The sequence below is a fragment of the Bombina bombina genome, chromosome 1 (genome assembly GCF_027579735.1).
Source record: "Bombina bombina isolate aBomBom1 chromosome 1, aBomBom1.pri, whole genome shotgun sequence".
Taxonomy (NCBI): domain Eukaryota; kingdom Metazoa; phylum Chordata; class Amphibia; order Anura; family Bombinatoridae; genus Bombina; species Bombina bombina.
Window position 1 is genome coordinate 17,234,064 of NC_069499.1, and position 25,681 is coordinate 17,259,744.

The following is a 25,681-nucleotide window of genomic DNA, read 5'->3' on the forward strand; positions in this document are numbered from 1 at the left end:
ACAGGCGCCAAAAGAGCGCACACACACACTACACAGGCGCCAAAAGAGCGCACACACACACACACTACACAGGCGCCAAAAGAGCGCACACACACTACACAGGCGCCAAAAGAGCACACACACACACTACACAGGCGCCAAAAGAGCGCACACACACACACTACACAGGCGCCAAAAGAGCACACACACACACTACACAGGCGCCAAAAGAGCACACACACACTACACAGGCGCCAAAAAGAGCACACACACACACTACACAGGCGCAAAAGAGCACACACACACACACTACACAGGCGCCAAAAGAGCACACACACACACTACACAGGCGCCAAAAAGAGCACACACACCACACTACACAGCGCCAAAAGAGCGCTACACACCACACTACCACAGGCGCCAAAAGAAGCACACACACACACACTACACAGGCGCCAAAGAGCGCACACACACTACACAGGCGCCAAAAGAGCACACACACACACTACACAGGCGCCAAAAGAGCGCCACACACACACACACTACACAGGCGCCCCAAAAGAGCACACACACACAACTACACAGGCGCCAAAAGAGCGCACACACACACTACACAGGCGCCAAAAGAGCACACACACACACACACTACACAGGCGCCAAAAGAGCACACACACACACTACACAGGCGCCAAAAGATGCGCACACACACAACACTACACAGGCGCCAAAAGAGCACACACACACACTACACAGGCGCCAAAAGAGCGCACACACACTACACAGGCGCCAAAAGAGCACACACACACACTACACAGGCGCCAAAAGAGCACACACACACACACTACACAGGCGCCAAAAGAGCACACACACACACTACACAGGCGCCAAAAGAGCACCACACACCACTACACAGGCGCCAAAAGAGCACACACACACACACTACACAGGCGCCAAAAGAGCACACACACACACACTACACAGGCGCCAAAAGAGCACACACACACACTACACAGGCGCCAAAAGAGCACACACACACACTACACAGGCGCCAAAAGAGCACACACACACACTACACAGGCGCCAAAAGAGCGCACACACACACTACACAGGCGCCAAAAGTGCGCGCGCACACACACACACACACACACACTACACAGGCGCCAAAAGTGTGCACGAGCACACACACACTACACAGGCACCAAAAGTGTGCACGTGCACACACACACTACACAGGCTCCAAAAGTGTGCGAGAGCACACACACACTACACAGGCGCCAAAACTGCGCGCGCACACACACACTACACAGGTGCCAAAAGTGCGCGCGCGCACACACACACACACACTACACAGGCACCAAAAGTGTGTGCGCACAAACACACCACACAGGCGCCAAAAGTGTGCGAGCGCGCGCGCACACACACTACACAGGCGCCAAAAGTGCGCACACACACACACTACACAGGCGCCAGAAGTACGCGCACACTACACAGGCACCAGAAGTGCGCGCGCACACACACTACACAGAGACCAGAAGTGCCTGCGCACACACACTACACAGACACCAGAAGTGCGCGCGCACACACACTACACAGACACCCAGAAGTGCGCGCGCACACACACTGCACAGACACAGAAGTGCCACGAGAACACACTACACAGGCGCCCAGAAGTGCGCACGCACACACTACACAGGGCCCAGAACTGCACACAATACACAAGATGTTACTAACTAGTAATCTATATAGTGACATAAGCACCAGAACTGCACACAGTACACAAGATGAGACTAACTACGTGATCATATAATGACATAAGCACCAGAACTGCACACAGTACACAACATGAGATCACTAGTGATCTATATAGTGACATAAGCACCATAACTGCACACAAGATGAGACTCATTAGTGATCTATATAGTGACATAAGCACCATAACTGCACACAGTACACAAGATGAGACTCACTAGTGATCTATATAGTGACATAAGCACTATAACTGCACACAGTACACAAGATGAGACTCATTAGTGATCTATATAGTGACATAAGCACCAGAACTGCACCAATACACAAGATGAGACTCACTAGTGATCTATATAGTGACATAAGCACCAGAACTGCACACAGTACACAACATGAGACTCACTAGTGATCTATATAGTGACATAAGCACCAGAACTGCACACAGTACACAACATGAGACTCACTAGTGATCTATATAGTGACATAAGCACCAGAACTGCACACATTACACAAGATGAGACTAACTAGTGATCTATATAGTGACATAAGCACCAGAACTGCACACAGTACACAAGATGAGACTCACTAGTGATCTATATAGTGACATAAGCACCAGAACTGCACACAGTACACAAGATGAGACTAAATAGTGAATCTATATAGTGCACATAAGCACCAGAACTGCACTCCACAATACACAAGATGAGACTCACTAGTGATCTATATAGTGACATAAGCACCAGAACTGCCACACAGTACACAAGATGAGACTCAATAGTGATCTATATAGTGACATAAGCACCAGAACTGCACACCAGTACACAAGATGAGACTCACTAGTGATCTATATAGTGACATAAGCACCAGAACTGCACACAATACACAAGAATGAGACTCACTAATTGATCTATATAGTGACATAAGCACCAGAACTGCACACAGTACACAAGATGAGACTAACTAGTGATCTATATAGTGACATAAGCACCAGAACTGCACACAGTACGAGACTCACTAGTGATCTATATAGTGACATAAGCACCAGAACTGCACACAATACACAAGATGAGACTAACCTAGTGATCCTATATAGTGACATAAGCACCCAGAACTGCACACAGTACACAAGATGAGACTCACTAGTGATCTATATAGTGACAATAAGCACCAGAGCTGAACACAGTACACAAAATGAGACTAACTAGTAATCTATATAGTGACATAAGCACCAGAACTGCGCACAATACACAAGATGAGACTCACTAGGTGATCTATATAGTGACATAAGCACCAGAACTGCACACAGTACACAAGATGAGATTAACTAGTGATCTATATAGTGACATAAGAACCAGAGCTAGCACACTATACACAAGATGAGACTCACTAGTGATCTATATAGTGACATAAGCACCAGAACTGCACACAGTAACACAAGATGAGACTCATTAGTGATCTATATAGTGACATAAGCACCAGAACTGCACACCAGTACACAAGATGAGACTCACTAGTGATCTATATAGTGACATAAGCACCGGAACTGCACACAGTACACAAGATGAGACTCACTAGTGATCTATATAGTGACATAAGGCACCAGAACTGCACCACAGTACACAAGATGAGACTCACTAGTGATCTATATAGTGAGCATAAGCACCAGAACTGCACACAGTACACAGTATGAGACTTAACTAGTGATCTATATAGTGACATAAGCACCAGAAACTGCACACAGTACACCAGTATGAGACTCACTAGTGATCTATATAGTGACATAAAGCACCAAGAACTGCACACAGTACACAGTATGAGACTCACTAGTGATCTATATAGTGACATAAGCACCAGAACTGCACACAGTACACAAGATGAGACTAACTAGTGATCTATATAGTGACATAAGCACCAGAACTACACACAGTACACAAGATGAGACTCACTAGTGATCTTATATAGTGAACATAAGCACCAGAACTGCACACCAGTACACAAGATGAGACATAACTAGTGATCTATATAGTGACATAAGCACCAGAACTGCACCACAATACACAAGATGAGACTCACTAGTGATCTATATAGTGACATAAGCACCAGAACTGCACACAATACACAAGAGAAGACTCACTAGTGATCTATATAGTGACATAAGCACCAGAACTGCACCAGTAACCAGTATGAGACTAACTAGTGACATAAGCAACAAGAACTGCACACAATTACACAACATGAGACTCACTAGTGATCTATATAGTGACATAAGCACCAGAACTGCACACAGTAACACAAGATGAGACCTAAATAGTGATCTATTTAGTGACATAAGCACCAGAACTGCACACTATACACAAGATGAGACTCACCTAGTGATCTATATAGTGGACATAAGCACCAGAACTGCACACTATACACAAGATGAGACTTAACTAGTGATCTACTATATTGACATAAGCACCAGAACTGCACACAATACACAAGATGAGACTAACTAGTTATCTATATAGTGACATAAGCACCAGAACTGCACACAGTACACAGTAATGAGACTCACTAGTGATCTATATAGTGACATAAGCACCAGAACTGCACACAATACACAAGATGAGACTAACTAGTGATATATATATATATATATATAGTGACATAAGCACCAGAACTGCACACAGTACACAAGATGAGACTCACTAGTGATCTATATAGTGATATAAGCACCAAGAACTGCACACAATACACAAGATGAGACTCATATTGATCTATATAGTGACATAAGCACCAGAACTGCACACAATACACAAGATGAGACTAACTAGTGATCTATATAGTGACATAAGCACCATAACTGCACACAGTACACAAGATGAGACTCACTAGTGATCTATATAGTGACATAAGCACCAGAACTGCACACAGTACGAGACTCACTAGTGACTTATATAGTGACATAAGCACCAGAACTGCACACAGTACACAAGATGAGACTCATTAGTGATCTATATAGTGACATAAGCACCAGAACTGCACCACAGTACACAAGATGAGACTCACTAGTGATCTATATAGTGACATAAGCACCAGAACTGCACACAGTACCACAAGATGAGACTCACTAGTGATCTATATAGTGACATAAGCACCAGAACTGCACACAATACACAAGATGAGACTCACTATTGATCTATATAGTGACATAAGCACAAGAACTGCACACAATAACACAGATGAGACTAACTAGTGATCTATATAGTGACATAAGCACCAGAGCTGCCACACCAGTACACACAGATGAGACTAACTAGTAATCTATATAGTGACATAAGCACCAGAACTGCGCACAATACACAAGATGAGACTCACTAGTGATCTATATAGTGACATAAGCACCAGAAACTGCACACAGTACACAAGATGAGACTCATTAGTGATCTATATAGTGACATAAGCACCAGAACTGCACACAGTACACAAGATGAGACTAACTAGTGATCTATATAGTGACATAAGCACCAGAACTGCACACAGTACACAAGATGAGACTCACTAGTGATCTATATAGTGACATAAGCACCAGAACTGCAAACAGTACACCAAGATGAGACTCACTAGTGATCTATATAGTCGACATAAGCACCAGAACTGCACACAGTACACAGTATGAGACTCACTAGTGATCTATATAGTGACATAAGCACCAGAACTGCACACAGTACACAGTATGAGACTCACTAGTGATCTATTAGTGACATTAGCACCAGAACTGCACACAGTACACAAGATGAGACTAACTAGTGATCTATATAGTGACATAAGCACCAGAGCTGCACACAGTACACAGATGAGACTCACTAGTGATCTATATAGTGACATAAACCACCAGAACTGCACACAGTACACAAGATGAGACTCACTAGTGATCTATATAGTGACATAAGCACCAGAACTGCACACAGTACACAAGATGAGACTAACTAGTGATCTATATAGTGACATAAGCACCAGAAACTGCACACAGTACACAAGATGAGACTAACTAGTGATCTATATAGTGACATAAGCACAGGAAACTTCACACAGTACACAAGATGAGACTAACTAGTGATCTATATAGTGACATAAAGCACCAGAACTGCACACAGTACACAAGATGAGACTCACTAGTGATCTATATAGTGACATAAGCACCAGAACTGCACAACAATACCACAAGATGAGACTAACTAGTGATCTATATAGTGACATAAGCCACCAGAACTGCCACACAATACACAAGATGTGACTCACTAGTGATCTATATAGTGACATAAGCACCAGAACTGCACACAATACACAAGATGAAGACTCACTAGTGATCTATAATAGTGACATAAGCACCAGAACTGCACACAATACACAAGATGAGACTCACTAGTGATCTATATAGTGACATAAGCACCAGAACTGCACACAATACACAAGATGAGACTAACTAGTGATCTATATAGTGACATTAGCACCCAGAACTGCACACAGTACACAAGATGAGACTAACTAGTGATCTATATGGTGACATAAGCACAAGAACTGCACACAGTACACAAGATGAGACTCACTAGTGATCTATATAGTGACATAAGCACCAGAGCTGCACCACAGTACACAGATGAGACTAACTAGTGATCTATATAGTGACATAAGCACAGAACTGCACACAGTACACAAGATGAGACTCACTAGTGATCTATATAGTGACATAAGCACAGGAAACTTCACACAGTACACAAGATGAGACTCCCTAGTGATCTATATAGTGACATAAGCACCAGAACCTGCACACAATACACAAGAATGAGACTCACTAGTGATCTATATAGTGACATAAGCACCAGAACTGCACACAGTACACAAGATGAGACTAACTAGGGATCTATATAGTGACATAAGCACCTGAACTGCACACAATACACAAGATGAGACTAACTAGCAATCTAATAGTGACATAAGCACCAGAACTGCACACAGTACACAAGATGAGACTCACTAGTGATCTATATAGTGACCATAAGCACCAGAAACTGCACACAATACACAAGATGAGAACTAAATAGTGATCTATATAGTGACATAAGCACCAGAACTGCACACATTACACAAGATGAGACTAACTAGTGATCTATATAGTGACATAAGCACCAGAACTGCACACAGTACACAAGATGAGACTCACTAGTGATCTATATAGTGACATAAGCACCAGAACTGCACACAGTACACAAGATGAGACACTAGTGATCTATATAGTGACATAAGCACCAGAACTGCACACAGTACACAAGATGAGAACTAGTGATCTATATAGTGACATAAGCAAGAACTGCACACAGTACACAAGATGAGACTAACTAGTGATCTATATAGTGACATAAGCACAGAACTGCACACATACACAAGATGAGACTAACTAGTGATCTGTATAGTGACATAAGCACCAGAACTGCACACAAGTACACAAGATGAGACTCACTAGTGATCTATATAGTGACATAAGCACCAGAACTGCACACAGTACACAAGATGAGACTCACTAGTGATCTATATAGTGACATAAGCACCAGAACTGCACACATTACACAAGATGAGACTCACTAGTGATCTATATAGTGACATAAGCACCAGAACTGCACACAGTACACAAGATGAGAAACTAGTGATCTATATAGTGACATAAGCACAAGAACTGCACACAGTACACAAGATGAGACTCACTAGTGATCTATATAGTGACATTAGCACCAGAGCTGCACACAGTACACAAGATGAGACTCACTAGTGATCTATATAGTGACATAAGCACCAGAACTGCACACGAGTACACCATTATGAGACTAACTAGTGATCTATATAGTGACATATAGCACCCAGAACTGCACACAGTACACAAGATGAGACTCACTAGTGATCTATATAGTGACATAAGCACCAGAAACTACACACAGTACACAAGATGAGACTAACTAGTGATCTATATAGTGACATAAGCAACAGAACTGCACACAATACACAAGATGAGACTAACTAGCGATCTATATAGTGACATAAACACCTGAACTGCAACACAATACACAAGATGAGACTAACTATGTGATCTATATAGTGACATTAGCACCAGAACTGCACACAATACACAGATGAGACTAACTAGTGATCTATATAGTGACATAAGCACCATAACTGCACACAGTACACAAGAGAGACTAACTAGTGATCTACTATAGTGACATAAGCACCAGAACTGCACACTAGTACACACACAGAGACTAACTAGTGATCTATATAGTGACATAAGCACCCAGAACCTGCACACAATACACAAGATGAGACTAACTAGTGATCTATATAGTGACATAAGCACAGAACTGCACACAGTACACAAGATGAGACTCACTAGTGATCTATATAGTGACTAAGCACCAGAGCTGCACACACAGTACACAAGATGAGACTAACCTAGTGATCTATATAGTGACATAAGCACCAGAACTGAACAGTACACAGTATGAGACCTCACTAGTGATCTATATAGTGACATAAGCACCAGAACTGCACACAATACACAAGATGAGAACTAACTAGTGATCCTATATAGTGACATAAGCACCAGAACTGCACACAGTACACAAGATGAGACTCACTAGTGATCTATATAGTGACTAAGCACCAGAACTGCACACAGTACACAAGATGAGACTCACTAGAGATCTATATAGTGACATAAGCACCAGAACTGCACACAATACACAAGATGAGACCTCACTAGTGATCTATATAGTGACTTAATGCACCAGAACTGCACACAGTACACAAGATGAGACTCACTAGTGATCTATATAGTGACATAAGCACCAGAAATGCACACAGTACACAAGATGAGACTCACTAGTGATCTATATAGTGACATAAGCACCAGAACTGCACAACAGTACACAAGATGAGACTAACTAGTGATCTATATAGTGACAAAAGCACCAGAACTGCACACTATACACAAGATGAGATAACTGGTGATCTATATAGTGACATAAGCACCAGAACTGCACACAGTACACAAGATGAGACCTCATTAGTGATCTATATAGTGACATAGCACCAGAACTGTACCCAGTACACAAGATGAGACTAACTAGAGAATATATATAGTGACATAAGCACCAAAACTGCACACAGTACACAAGATGAGACTAACTAGTGATCTATATAGTGACATAAGCACCAAAACTGCACACAGTACACAAGATGAGACTAACTAGTGATCTATATAGTGACATAAGCACCAGTAACTGCACACAGTACACAAGATGAGACTAACTAGTGATCTATATAGTGACATAAGCACCAGAACTGCACACAGTACACAAGATGAGACAACTAGTGATCTATATAGTGGACATTAGCACCAGAACTGCACACAGTACACAAGATGAGACTAACTAGTGATCTATATAGTGGACATAAGCACCAGAACTGCACACAATACACAAGATGAGACTAATAGTGATCTATATAGTGACATAAGCACCAGAACTGCACACAGTACACAAGCTGAGACTCACTAGTGATCTATATAGTGACATAAGCACAGAAACTGCACACAGTACACAAGATGAGACTCCCTAGTGATCTATATAGTGACATAAGCACCAGAAACTGCACACAATACACAAGATGAGGACTCACTAGTGATCTATATAGTGACATAAGCACCAGAACTGCACACAGTACACAAGATGAGACTAACTAGTGATCTATATAGTGACATAAGCACCTGAACTGCACACAATACACAAGATGAGGACTAACTAGCGATCTAATATAGTGACATAAGCACCAGAACTGCACACAATACAAAAGATGAGGACTAACTAGGGATCTATATAGTGACATAAGCACCAGAACTGCACACAGTACACAAGATGAGACTCACTAGTTGATCTATATAGTGACATAAGCACCAGGAAACTGCACACAGTACACAAGATGAGACTCCCTAGTGATCTATATAGTGACATAAGCACCAGAACTGCACACAATACACAAGATGAGACTCACTAGTGATCTATATAGTGACATAAGCACCAGAACTGAACACAGTACACAAGATGAGACTAACTAGGGATCTATATAGTGACATAAGCACCTGAACTGCACACAATACACAAGATGAGGACTAACTAGCGATCTATAAGTGACATAAGCACCAGAACTGCACACAGTACACAAGATGAGACTCACTAGTGATCTATATAGTGACATAAGCACCAGAACTGCACACAATACACAAGATGAGACTCACTAGTGATCTATATAGTGACATAAGCACCAGAACTGCACACAGTACACCAAGATGAGACTCACTAGTGATCTATATAGTGACATAAGCACCAGAAACTGCACACAATACACAAGATGAGACTCACTAGTGATCTGTATAGTGACATAAGCAACCAGAACTGCACACAGTACACAAGATGAGACTAACTAGTGATCTATATGGTGGACATAAGCACAAGAACTGCACACAGTACACAAGATGAGACTCACTAGTGATCTATATAGTGACATAAGCACCAGAGCTGCACACAGTACACAAGATGAGACTAACTAGTGATCTATATAGTGACATAAGCACCAGAACTGCACACAGTACACAAGATGAGACTAACTAGTGATCAATATAGTGACATAAGCACAGAAACTTCACACAGTACACAAGATGAGACTCCTAGTGATCTATATAGTGACATAAGCACCAGAACTGCACACAATACACAAGATGAGACTCACTAGTGATCTATATAGTGACATAAGCACCAGAACTGCACACAGTACACAAGATGAGACTAACTAGGATCTATATAGTGACATAAGCACCAGAACTGCACACATACACAAGATGAGACTAACTAGTGATCTATAGTGACATAAGCACCAGAACTGCACACAGTACACAAGATGAGACTCACTAGTGATCTATATAGTGACATAAGCACCAGAACTGCACACAGTACACAAGATGAGACTAACTAGTGATCTATATAGTGACATAAGCACCAGAACTGCACACAGTACACAAGATGAGACTCACTAGTGATCTATATAGTGACATAAGCACCAGAACTGCACACAGTACACAAGATGAGACTCACTAGTGATCTATATAGTGACATAAGCACCAGACTGCACACAGTACACAAGATGAGACTAAACTAGTGATCTATATAGTGACATAAGCACAAGAACTGCACACAGTACACAAGATGGAGACTAACTAGTGATCCTTATATAGTGACATAAGCACCAGAACTGCACACAATACACAAGATGAGACTCACTAGTGATCTGTATAGTGACATAAGCACCAGAACTGCACACAATACACAAGATGAGACTCACTAGTGATCTATATAGTGACATAAGCACCAGAACTGCACACAGTACACAAGATGAGACTCACTAGTAGATCTATATAGTGACATAAGCACCAGAACTGCACACAATACACAAGATGAGACTCACTAGTGAATCTGTAAGTGACATAAGCACCAGGAACTGCACACAGTACACAAGATGAGAAAAAACTAGTGATCTATATAGTGACATAAGCACAAGAAACTGCACACAGTACACAAGATGAGACTCACTAGTGATCTGTATAGTGACATAAGCACCAGACCTGCACACAGTACACAAGATGAGACTCACTAGAGATCTATATAGTGACATTTGCACCAGAACTGCACACAGTACACAAGTATGAGACTAACTAGTGATCTATATAGTGACATAAGCACCAGAACTGCACACAGTACACAAGATGAGACTCACTAGTGATCTATATAGTGACATAAGCACCAGAACTACACACAGTACACAAGATGAGACTAACTAGTGATCTATATAGTGACATAAGCAACAGAACTGCACACAATACACAAGATGAGACTAACTAGCGATCTATATAGTGACATAAACACCTGAACTGCACACAAGTACACAAGATGAGACTAACTAGTGATCTATATAGTGACATTAGCACCAGAACTGCACACAATACACAAGATGAGACTAACTAGTGATCTATATAGTGACATAAGCACCATAACTGCACACAGTACACAAGAAGGACTAACTAGTGATCTATATAGTGACATAAGCACCAGAACTGCACACAGTACACAAGATGAGACTCATTAGTGATCTATATAGTGACATAAGCACCAGAGCTGCACACAGTACACAAGATGAGACTCACTAGTGATCTATATAGTGACATAACCAGAGCTACACACAGTACACAAGATGAGACTAACTAGTGATCTATATAGTGACATAAGCACCAGAACTGCACACAGTACACAGAATGAGACTAACTAGGGATCTATATAGTGACATAAGCACCTGAACTGCACACAATACACAAGATGAGGACTAACTAGCGATATATAGTGACATAAGCACCAGAACTGCACACAGTACACAAGATGAGACTCACTAGTGATCTATATAGTGACATAAGCACCAGAACTGCACACAATACACAAGATGAGACTAACTAGTGATCTATATAGTGACATAAGCACCAGAACTGCACACAGTACACAAGATGAGACTAACTAGTGATCTATATAGTGACATAAGCACAAGAACTGCACACAGTACACAAGATGAGACTAACTAGTGATCTATATAGTGACATAAGCACCAGAACTGCACACAATACACAAGATGAGACTCACTAGTGATCTATATAGTGACATAAGCACCAGAACTGCACACAATACACAAGATGAGACTCACTAGTGATCTATATAGTGACATAAGCACCAGAACTGCACACAGTACACAAGATGAGACTCACTAGTGATCTATATAGTGACATAAGCACCAGAACTGCACACAATACACAAGATGAGACTCACTAGTGATCTATATAGTGACATAAGCACCAGAACTGCACACAATACACAAGATGAGAAAAACTAGTGATCTATATAGTGACATAAGCACAAGAACTGCACACAGTACACAAGATGAGACTCACTAGTGATCTATATAGTGACATAAGCACCAGAGCTGCACACAGTACACAAGATGAGACTAACTAGTGATCTATATAGTGAACATAAGCACCAGAACTGCACACAGTACACAATATGAGACTAACTAGTGATCTATATAGTGACATAAGCACCAGAACTGCACACAGTACACAAGATGAGACTCACTAGTGATCTATATAGTGACATAAGCACCAGAACTACACACAGTACACAAGATGAGACTAACTAGTGATCTATATAGTGACATAAGCAACAGAACTGCACACAATACACAAGATGAGACTAACTAGCGATCTATATAGTGACATAAACACCTGAACTGCACACAATACACAAGATGAGACTAACTAGTGATCTATATAGTGACATTAGCACCAGAACTGCACACAATACACAAGATGAGACTAACTAGTGATCTATATAGTGACATAAGCACCATAACTGCACACAGTACACAAGAGAGACTAACTAGTGATCTATATAGTGACATAAGCACCAGAACTGCACACAGTTACACAACATGAGACTAACTAGTGATCTATATAGTGACATAAGCACCAGAACTGCACACAGTACACAAGATGAGACTCACTAGTGATCTATATAGTGACATAAGCACCAGAGCTGCACACAGTACACAAGATGAGACTAACTAGTGATCTATATAGTGACATAAGCACCAGAACTGCACACAGTACACAAGATGAGACTCACTAGTGATCTATATAGTGACAAGCACCAGAACTGCACACAGTACACAAGATGAGACTCACTAGTGATCTATATAGTGACATAAGCACCAGAACTGCACACAATACACAAGATGAACTCACTAGTGATCTATATAGTGACATAAGCACCAGAACTGCACACAGTACACAAGATGAGACTCACTAGTGATCTATATAGTGACATAAGCACAAGAACTGCACACAGTACACAAGATGAGACTCACTAGTGATCTATATAGTGACATAAGCACCATAACTGCACACAGTACACAAGATGAGACTAATTAGTGATCTATATAGTGACATAAGCACCAGAACTGCACACAATACACAAGATAAAACTAACTAGTGATCTATAAAGTGACATAAGCACCAGAACTGCACACAAGATGAGACTAACTAGTGATCTATATAGTGACATAAGCACCAGAACTGCACACAAGTACACAGTATGAGACTCACTAGTGATCTATATAGTGACATAAGCACCAGAACTGCACACAATACACAAGATGAGACTAACTAGTGATCTATATAGTGACATAAGCACCAGAACTGCACACAATACACAAGATGAGACTAACTAGTGATCTATATAGTGACATAAGCACCAGAACTGCACACAATACACAAGATGAGACTAACTAGTGATCTATATAGTGACATAAGCACCAGAACTGCACACAATACACAAGATGAGACTCAACTAGTGATCTATATAGTGACAAAAGCACCAGAACTGCACACAATACACAAGATGAGACTAACTAGTGATCTATATAGTGACATAAGCACCAGAGCTGCACACAGTACACAAGATGAGACTAAACTAGTGATCTATATAGTGACATAAGCACCAGAACTGCACACAGTACACAGTATGAGACTCACTAGTGATCTATATAGTGACATAAGCACCAGAACTGCACACAGTACACAAGATGAGACTCACTAGCGATTCTATATAGTGACATAAGCACCATAACTGCACACAGTACACAAGATGAGACTAACTAGTGATCTATATAGTGACATAAGCGCCAGAACTGCACACAGTATGAGACTAACTAGTGATCTATATAGTGACATAAGCTCCAGAACTGCACACAGTACACAAGATGAGACTAACTAGTGATCTATATAGTGGACATAAGCACCAGAACTGCACACAGTACACAAGATGAGACTAACTAGTGATCTATATAGTGACATAAGCACCAGATCTGCACACAATACACAAGATGAGACTCACTAGTGATCTTATATAGGTGACATAAGCACCAGAACTGCACACAGTACACAAGATAAGACTAATTAGTGATCTCGATAGTGACATAAGCACCAGAACTACACACAATACACAAGATTAGACTAACTAGTGATCTATATAGTGACATAAGCACCAGAACTGCACACAGTACACAAGATGAGACTCACTAGTGATCTATATAGTTGACATAAGCACCAGAACTGCACACAGTACACAAGATGAGACTCACTAGTGATCTATATAGTGACAAAAGAACCAGAACTGCACACAATACACAAGATGAGACTAACTAGTGATCTATATAGTGACATAAGCACCAGAGCTGCACACAGTACACAAGATGAGGACTAACTAGTGATCTATATAGTGACATAAGCACCAGAACTGCACACAGTACACAACATGAGACTCACTAGTGATCTATATAGTGACATAAGCACCAGAACTGCACACAGTACACAAGATGAGACTCACTCGTGATCTGTATAGTGACATAAGCACCAGAACTGCACACAATACACAAGATGAGACTCACTAGTGATCTGCATAGTGACATAAGCATTGATGTGCACCAATAGTAACTTGTTCTTACTACTGCACTATATTCATAAAAATAAAAACAAATCTCAATTGCACATCATATTTATAGATTATATAACCACACATTTGTTTCTACCCTGGGAGTGTAAAGGCATAAAAACCTTAAGGCCCATGACAATATTTGTTAATTACCATGTATGTGAGAAGTTAGTCCTTTGTGTATTGTGTATGTATGGACTAGATTCACTACTGACCATATTCCTGCTAATATAGGAGTCTAAGATATTAATATGTTCACACAATAATACAGAGGTGTAACTAGAAACCACAGGGCCCAGGTGCAAGAATCTAAGAAGGGCCCCCCACCCAAAAATAAAATTAATTTAATACATCTTTATTTTTTACATTTAACAAAGAAAAAAAAATGTGAATCAGATTACATGTCTGCAAAAGGAGGTACCCTGTGCCCACAGTCTGTGAGATGGTCTGACCCCTATTACTGTATATAGTGAGTCAGTGACACAGTCTGTAATCTGCCGGTGAGATGGCTGGCCTGACCCCACCCGCCCCAGTACTTTATAAAGTGACCAACAGTAGTCTGTGACATGGTTCAGCCCCCCCCCCCCCGTACTTATATATAGTGGTACAGTATAGACTGACAGTGTTTACCCCCCCTGCCCCCCCATGCTGTAGTAACAAGGTCTGTAATTTGCTGGTTACACACACACACACACACCCACATACACTAACCCCTGTAGTCAGAGACACTAGTGAAGCATCATGTCACACTCACATGATATCAGTGCAGACAGACAGTGGCAGGGTCAACGTTTTTTTATTGTAAAAAAATATATTTTTGTTAAGCTGGGCCCCACCCTTGGGGGCCCAGTCGCAATTGCGACCTCTGCACCCCCTGTAGTTTTGCCCCTGCAATAATACAGTGTCTGGTTTTGTTGACCCCTCTTCCCCAAACAATTTCCCTTACCTAAAGTGAGCCCTACAAAAATCAGTGGATGACCTATTACATACTTTTTAAAAACCAAAAAAAACACACAGATGGTTTCAATAAAATATTTACCATTTAAATTGTTTCAAAAATATGTTCAAGTTGAGGGTTTTTCTTGAGTCTAAAAATGAAATCTGAAAAAAAATAAAGTCACAGAAGAAAACCAGTTAAGATGTTTCTTTTGCAGGTGCACGACATGAGCAGGGATGTTACACTTAGGTGAGATACCTCCTTAGGGGCCTTCTTCACCGGGGTTGATGAGTCCTTTGCTTAGCTTGTGGAATGACAAAATAATTGTTCAATACTAGAATAGTTTGGCTCTAATATTTCATCCTGGATGCTGCCTGTGGCCCACATAGAGTGACCATCTGAAAGAAGAAGAAGATTTACTATGTGCTCCCCCAAGTAATTTGCATAAAAACTATAAAACAAACTACCAAACACAATTTTTCAAACAAATTACTGATGAGAACCCCCCCCACAAAAGTATGAAATAATTGTGCACTAATGTGATCAGAGTGCATAGAATATATATATATATATATATATATATAATATATATATATATATATATATAGATATATATATACACAGGTAGCCCTCCTTTTACACCGTTTCAGAATAACAACCTTTTTTTTTCCAGTCATGTGACTGCTATTGAAAAGCATTGAGAAGCAGTGCATTTATTAAAATAGCCAGTAGGTGGAGCTGTCCGCTTGTGTTGCAGCAAAGCCAAGCAAGCTGAAATTAATCAGTTTAACTAGACCTGAGCTATCGAGCAGATTTCAAAGGAACAAGATCTTCCTGTCTATAAATCAGTCCAGATTGGAATGCATAGAAAAAACTGTTTGCAGAAAAAATGGCAAGTGAAGTCTGTGTTGTGTGATTATTTTATTAGGTTTTTAATGCTCTTTAGCAAATGTTTTTGTTCATTTAACTTAATTCAATTATATATTTTGTGTTGTGTGATTATTTTATTAGGTTTATAATGCTGTTTAGCATTTAAAGTCTTCATTTCAAAACTTTAAAAATAATGTATTAGGTGTTACTTATGACAATTTTGAGAGGGGCCTGAACCTAACTCCCTCACTTCCCATTGACTTACATTATAAACTGGGTTTCAATTTACAATGGTTTCAATTTGCAACCATTCCTTCTGGAACCTAACCCTGGCGTAAACTGAGGGCTACGTGTATATGTGTGTGTGTGTGTATATATATATATATATATATATATATATATATATATATATATATATATATATATATATAGTATATATATATATATATATATATATATATATATATATATATATATATATATATATATATATATATATATATATATATATATATATATATATATACATATACACACACACACACACACATAATATATATACACATACATACATACAATAACTTACATATTCAGTCAACGTTTTGGTCTCAATACAAGCGTGTCTAATATGTTCACCGCTGAACATATCAGACATGCTTGTATTGAGAAACGTCTTGACAAAAGGTCCCTGTGAGGGACCGAAACGTTGACTGAAGCCATATTGATCGGCAAACTATAAAATTTAAGTTAACCACGTCTGTGAGTGCCTCTTCTTTCCTTGAAATATATATATATATTATTTTAGTATCTCACAAAAGTGAGTACACCCCTCACATTTTTGAAAATATTTTATATCTTCATGTGACAACACTGAAGAAATGACACTGCTACAATGTAAAGAATTGTACAGCCCTGTATAACAGCGTAAATTTGCTGTCCCCTAAAAAGTAACTCAACACACGGGCCACTCGTGTAAACCGTTGGCAACAAAAGTGAGTACACCCCTAAATGGAAATGTCCAAATTGGGCCCAATGTGTCAATATTTTGTGTGGCCACCATTATTTTCCAACACTGCCTTAACCTCCTTGGGGTATGGAGTTCACCATAGCTTCACATGTTGCCACTGGAGTCCTCTACCACTCCTCCATGACAACATCAAAGAGCTGGTGGTATGTTAGAGACCTTGCGCTCCCCCCCACCTTCCGACCTTCCCTTTGAGAATTTCCCACAGATGCTCAATAGGGTTTAGGTCTGGAGACATGCTTGGCCAGTCATTCACCATCACCCTCAGCTATTTAAGCAATGCAGTGGTCGTTTTGGAGATCTGGTTGGCGTCGTTATGTTAGGAATACTGCCCTGCTGCCCAGTCTCCAAAGGAAGGGGGATCATGCTGTGTTCAGTATGTCACAGTACATGTTGCATTCATGGTTCACTCAATGAACTGTAGCTCCCCAGTGCCAGCAGCACTCATGCAGGCCCAGACCATGGCACTCCCACCACCCATGCTTGTCTGTAGGCAAGACACACTTGTCTTTGTACCCCTCACCAGGTTGCCGCGACACACGCTTGACACCATCTGAACCAAATAAGTTTATCTGGTCGCATCGGACCACCGGACATGGTTCCAGAATCCATGTCCTTAGTCTGCTTGTCTTCAGCAAACTGTTTGAGGGCTTTCTTGTGCATCATCTTTAGAAAAAGGCTTCCTTCTGGGATGACAGCCATGCAGGACCAATTTGATGTAGTGAGCAGCGTAATGGTCTGAGCACTGACAGGCTGACCCCCACCCCTTCAACCTCTGCACCAATGCTGGCAGCACTCATACGTCTATTTTCCCAAAGACAACCTCTGGATATGACGTTGAGCACGTGCACTCAACTTCTTTGGTCGACCATGGTGAGGCCTGTTCCGAGTGGAACCTGCAGCTCAGTTTCAGGGGTCTTGGCAATCTTCTTATAGCCTATGCATTTTTATGTAGAGCAAGCAAATCTTTTTTTCAGATCCTCAGAGAGTTCTTTGCCGATGAGGTGCCATGTTGAACTTCCAGTGACCAGGTTGAGAGAGGTGTGAGAGCGATAACCGCCAAATTTAACACACCTGCTCCCCATTCACACCTGAGAACCTTGTAACACCAACGAGTCACATGACACCGGGGGAAGGAAAATGGCTAATTGGGCCCCAATTTGGACATTTCCATTTAAGGGTGTACTCACTTTTTGTTGCCAACGGTTTTACACATGACTGGCCGTGTGTTTGAGTTATTTTGATGGGGGACAGCAAATTTACACTGTTATACAGGCTGTACATTCACTACTTTATATGGTAGCAAAGTGTTATTTCTTCAGTGTTGTCACATGAAAAAAAAGATAAAATATTTAAAAGAAATGTGTAGGGGCTGGCTGTACTCGTGTGTGTGTGTGTGTGTGTGTATATACATACACACATATATATATATATATATACACACATACACACAGATATTTAACTGTGCGTATATAAAGCCAGAAAACCCCTCCATCCCATTGCAGTTCTGGATGAGAGTTCCTTCCGACTCATCAGCTGGTTGCTACACTTTGAAGCGGATCCTTGTTGTCATTACTCCGGAGGAGAGCGAGTTCCATTGGAGGTGGTGAAGTGACGTAAAGAACTCTATCACCGCAAGAGCAAACCAGTGAGATCCTGTGAGCTGCGAAATTTGGAGTGGAGGATTCGCTTCCAACTTTGTTTGTGGCACAGGTTTGCCTACAATACAAGGTGGTGACTCTGGCAGCTGAAGCTGGGCTCTGATAGCAGGTTTGTCCCCCTTTAAATAAAGGTTGCAGAGTGCCAGGGATACGCTGCAGACATCCACGGAATTTACTGGAGACCTGAGGACACGCAGGAAGGACTACAATAGCTGAGACTACACTAACAGAAGTGCTTTTTGCATACCTCATAAGTTGAGTGTGAACCAGGGTGAGAGCGGATTTTTTCCCACTGCTATATTATAAGTAAATGATCTGAACGTATTACACGAAGTGTGCCCCTGGGCGCTTGTCTTGTCTCATACTCTTTCAGATTTCTAAGAGGAACCTCGCCCCGCGGGGGGATCATTCTTCTTCTCTCAGACGAGCAGCCTACTTCTCCATAGCACACAGGAACCAGTATTGTGGATATTAATGAACAATACATATCCATAGACTTGCCACATTTGACTGAATGAGACTGTTTTCTGTTTAACCTGCAAGTGTTTGTGTACACATATTTTCAGTAGTGGATGGGAAGATATATTAAGGATTAACAGCATACTCATACACTTCTAGCGCTGATCTCTCTCTCTCTCTTCTTATATATATATACACACACATTTTTCACATAATTAACATATAGAGAGTTTTTTTGTTCACTTTACAAATGGTTTACAACAACCATTTATTTATGGAAGGACTTACATTTAAATATGGTAATCTATTTATTGTATCACAAAATTGAATCAATCCCATAACAAACCAGGGACCCGACCCCCCCCCCCCAGGTTCATATGCCCATGACAGTTACCTACCTTTCATGACATTGGGTTGAAGTTTCTGCAGTTAAGTTTTTTCATTTTTAATGATGGTCTATGAACAGAGTAACCTGGGGATCTTGAAAATCCCTAAGGAATAACCAAACTCGTGCAACCACAATTTCATCTGTGCCAGCCGCTGCTGGACGGCCTTCTTCCAGTCAGTGAGGAGGTGCGGGAGGCACCCCACCCATTGCCAGGCAGTGGAGGTGGTGGGGGAGGAACCCCACCCGTGCCAGGCAGTGGGAGGGGCGCGGGGGAGGAAACCCACCCAGTGCCAGGGCAGTGGAGGGGGCGGGGGAGGAAAACCCACCCTTGCCAGGCAGGGGAGGGGGGCGGGGGAGGAAACCCACCCATGCCAGGCAGTGGAGGGGGCGGGGGAGGAAACCCACCCATGCCAGGCAGTGGAGGGGGCGGGGGAGGAAACCCACCCATGCCAGGCAGTGGAGGGGGCGGGGGAGGAACCCACCCATGCCAGGCAGTGGAGGGGGCGGGGGAGGCATCCACCCATGCCAGGCAGTGGAGGGGGCAGGGGAGGGCATCCCACCCATGCCAGGTGCAGGGGTGTGGGGGGACTATATATACCTGGCAGTGGGGGAGGGTGGTGGTGGGAAAGGCACACCAATGTAATGAAGGTGAAGGCATGCTATTTATACATGGTGGGGGAGGAAGGGGAGGGCTAAGTGCTAATAAGTCATCATGTGCCCTGTCCAGAGGGGTAGGTGACCGGCCCAAGCATGCTGTGTGGAGGGGATGGAAAGCTCCCGAGTTGGGTGTGGAGATAAAAGAATGTGTTAAATGCTCCCTGTTTTGTGGAAGCTGTTGGTTCAGTCAGTGTTGGCAGCAGGTAACTGCAGGTCTGGGTTGGGTCTCGCTGGGCACAGTTTTAACCAAGCGAGTCTCGCTCTGCACATTTTCAAAAAGCTCCTCTTGTACTTTTGTCAGTTTGAATACTTTTATTTTACTTTCTCTTCCTTTGGTTTGGATCTGCTTGGATACTTCTTTGAGGTTACAAGTCGGTCCATGACTTCCTCGAGACTGTTACCTTGGTCTACAAATAAAGAAATAGGATTATTCCATCATGTGCAGAAGGACATTAAACATTATGCTCCTCGCATCAGGTTATAATCAGAATAGAATGGGATAAAATCAGAGGGTTGGCAATAGAGGAACCCTAAATATGCCAATAACACCCAGAGAAATCAAATGCACGCCAGTAATAAAACAGACAATATATTTTTAACAGCAGTTTTTTGTTTTTTGCTTTGGGGGAATAATACCGGATTACCCCAGTAGAGGGTAGGAGGGGAGGGTCACGGCTGAAGCACACCCTAGTGGCCACTGATTACACAATTTAATGTTATTTTTAACAAAGGCCAAAAAAAAGCAACTTGTAATTTAAGGCTTTAACTGTTGTCTTTCAAGGAATTAACATACCAGTTAATTATGAAAATGTTCTGAATGTATTAACACCATGTTCACTGCAACTGTTTTTCAATAGGCAAACTCCCTCACCCTCTTGCGTAAGTTGGAGGAGCTGATCCAGATGTTGTGAGGTGTGTGTATAGACAGCTAGCCACTGTCAATATGTTTTGCAAAACATGCTTTGGTTTGCAGAATCTTATTGCTGAGGTTCAGTTAGGGACACATATGTAGCAGGTTAGAACTGAAGTATGAAACTTCCAGGTTTTCAGAACTGAAAACTCCACAATTTTCAAAGTTAAATTACAGGTAAAAGTGGCACAAGAATATATTTATAGAATGAAATAGATTGCAAAAGTATTTTAATTTATTTAAACATTTTATATTTGAAGCTCTATGTTTCATGTCCCTTTAAAGGATTACTTTCTGTTATAATTTTTAAGCTAAACAACTAACATTATTAAAGTTAATAACATTAATTAAAACCTAACTGACCTATATTTTCTCCAAAACACAAGATTTCATAACGTTCTAAAAGTTATATCTTTTATTCGCCCGATGATGTCACGTTATCCTGCCCACTATTTTCAGCACTGTGTGTTCAAAATACTTAAACAATAACTTTGTGTTTAAAAGCGCTATTTGAAACCTAGGTATTGTAAACGGATTGGTCCAGAGCAAAGGATACCCACGGAGTGGGTTTGGAAACAATTAAATTTGCAGGTACAAGATTTCTGATATACGGTAGAGAGATATGTAATGAAATGCTATTGATAAAAGCGTATTTGGGGTAGTTAGTTAGTAACAGGCTCATAGAAAATATTTACTCTACAGTGGCCCTTTAAGGGGGAAATAAGATCAAAGGAATATAAAAAAAATAGTTAAATTTGTATATTTTTCACCCTCAGCCCCTAATTCTGTTAATCACCTACAGCTGAAGGGCTGTGACATCAGTCACTAAGACACCCGGCTGCTCTCATTTTATGTATTTCTTTACGGTCTGAGAACCAAGGGGTTAAAGCAAAAGTGGGCAAATTAGATGTACAAGTGTATCAAATTCTGATATTTTATCAATTTACCATGGAAACGAAAACCCACGGTTTATCCAAACTCAGAAGCATTTTACATTTTTGCATCCGACAGATTCTTCCTAGACATCAACAATGCAGAAAAGAGAACAAGTCATCACACAGCTAATTCTGTCACAGAACCAAAATATAAGCAGCCAACAAGCAAACACGCCAAGATCCATGTTAAAAATGTAAAGTAACAAGCAAGCCAAGATCCATGGTAACGTAAAGTAACATGTAAACACACCAAGATCCATGTTAAAACGTAAAGTAACAAGCAAAACACCCGCCAAGATCCATGTGAATCGTAAAGTAACAAGCAAACACGCCAAGTAACAAGCAAACACGCCACGATCCGTGTGAAACGTAAGTACAAGCAAACATGCCAAGATCCGTGTGAAACTTAAAGTAACAAGCAAGCATGCCAAGATCCATGTGAAACTGAAAGTAACAAGCAAACACACCAAGATCCATGTTAAAAACGTAAAGTAACAAGCAAACATGCCAAGATCCGTGTGAAACGTAAGTAACAAGCAAGCACGCCAAAGATCCATGTGAAACGTAAAGTAACAAGCAAACACACACAAAATCCATGTTTAAAAACGTAAAGTAACAGCAAACATGCCAAGAATCCGTGTGAAACGTAAAGTAACAAGCAAACATGCCAGATCCGTGTGAAACGTAAAGTAACAAGCAAACACACCAAGATCATTGTTAAAACGTAAAGTAACAAGCAAACATGCCAAGATCATGTGAAACGTAAAGAAACAAGCAAACACACCAAGATCCATGTTAAAAAACGTAAAGAACAAGCAAACACACCAAGATCCATGTTAAAAACGTAAAGTAAACAAGCAAACACGCCAAGATCCATGTGAAACGTGAAGAAAACAAGCAAACACACCAAGATCCATGTTAAAAACGTAAAGTAACAAGCAAACACGCCAAGATCCATGTGAAATGTAAAGTAACAAGCAAACATGCCCAAGATCCATGTGAAACGTAAAGTAACAAGCAAACACGCCAAGATCCATGTGAATCGTAAAGTAACAAGCAAACACGCCAAGATCCATGTGAACGTAAAGAAACAAGCAAACACGCCAACGTAACAAGGCAAACACGCCATGATCCATGTGAACGTAAAGTAACAAGCAAACACGCCACGATCCATGTGAAATGTGAAGTAACAAGCAAACACGCCACGATCCATGTGAAATGTAAAGTAACAAGTAAACACGCCACGATCCATGTGAAATGTAAAGTAACAAGCAAAACACGCCAAGAGCCATGTGAATCGTAAGTAACAAGCAAGCACGCCAAGTAACAAGCAAACACGCCAAGATCCATGTGAAATGTTAAAGTAACAAGCAAACACGCCAAGATCCATGTTGAAACGTCAAGAAACAAGCAAACACGCCAAGTAACAAGCAAAACACGCCACGATCCATGTGAAACGTAAAGTAACAAGCAAACACGCCAAGGTCCATGTGAAACGTAAAGTAACAAGCAAACACGCCAAGATCCATGTTAAAAAATAAACAAGCATACACGCCAAGATCCATGTGAAACGTAAAGTAACAAGCATACACGCCAAGATCCATGTGAAACCGTAAAGTAAACAAGCAAGCACGCCAAGATCCATGTGAAACGTAAAGTAACAAGCAAAAACGCCAAGATCCATGTGAAACGTAAAGTAACAAGCAAGCACAGCAAGGATCCATGTGAAACGTAAAAGTAACAAGCAAACACGCCACGATCCATGGTGAAATGTTAAAGTAACAAGCAAACACACGCCAAGATCCATGTGAATCGTAAAGTAACAAGCAAGCACGCCAAGTAACAAGCAAACACGCCAAGATTCCATGTGAAACGTAAGAAAACAAGCAAACACGCCAAGTAACAAGCAAACAGCCACGATCCATGTGAAACTTAAAGTAACAAGCAAACACGCCAAGGTCCATGTGAAACGTAAAGTAACAAGCCAAACACGCCAAGATCCATGTTAAAAAAACAAAACAAGCATACACGCCAAGATCCATGTGAAACGTAAAGTAACAGCAAAACTCGCCAAGATCCAAGGTAAAAACATAAAACAAGCAAGCCAAGATCCATTGTGAAACGTAAAGTAACAAGAACACGGCCAAGATCCATGTTTAAAAACATAAAAAAGCAAGCCAAGATCCATGTGACACGTAAAGTAACAAGAAACACGCCAAGATCCATGTTAAAAACATAAACAAGCAAGCCAAGATCATGTGAAACGTAAACAAGCAAACACGCCCAAGATCCAAGGTAAAAACATAAACAAGCAAGCCAAGATCCATGTGAAAGTGTGAAGTAACAAGCAAACATGCCACAATCCATGTGAAATGTAAGGTAACAAGCAAACACGCCAAGGTCCATGTGAATCGTTAAAGAGTAACAAGGCAAGCACGC

At 41.1% G+C, this 25,681-nt stretch overlaps 1 pseudogene; it reads right to left on the minus strand.

Annotated features, from left to right (window-relative positions):
• Positions 1–25,681, minus strand: part of LOC128649813 (inverted formin-2-like) — a 45,796-nt pseudogene that overhangs the window by 16,418 nt on the left and 3,697 nt on the right.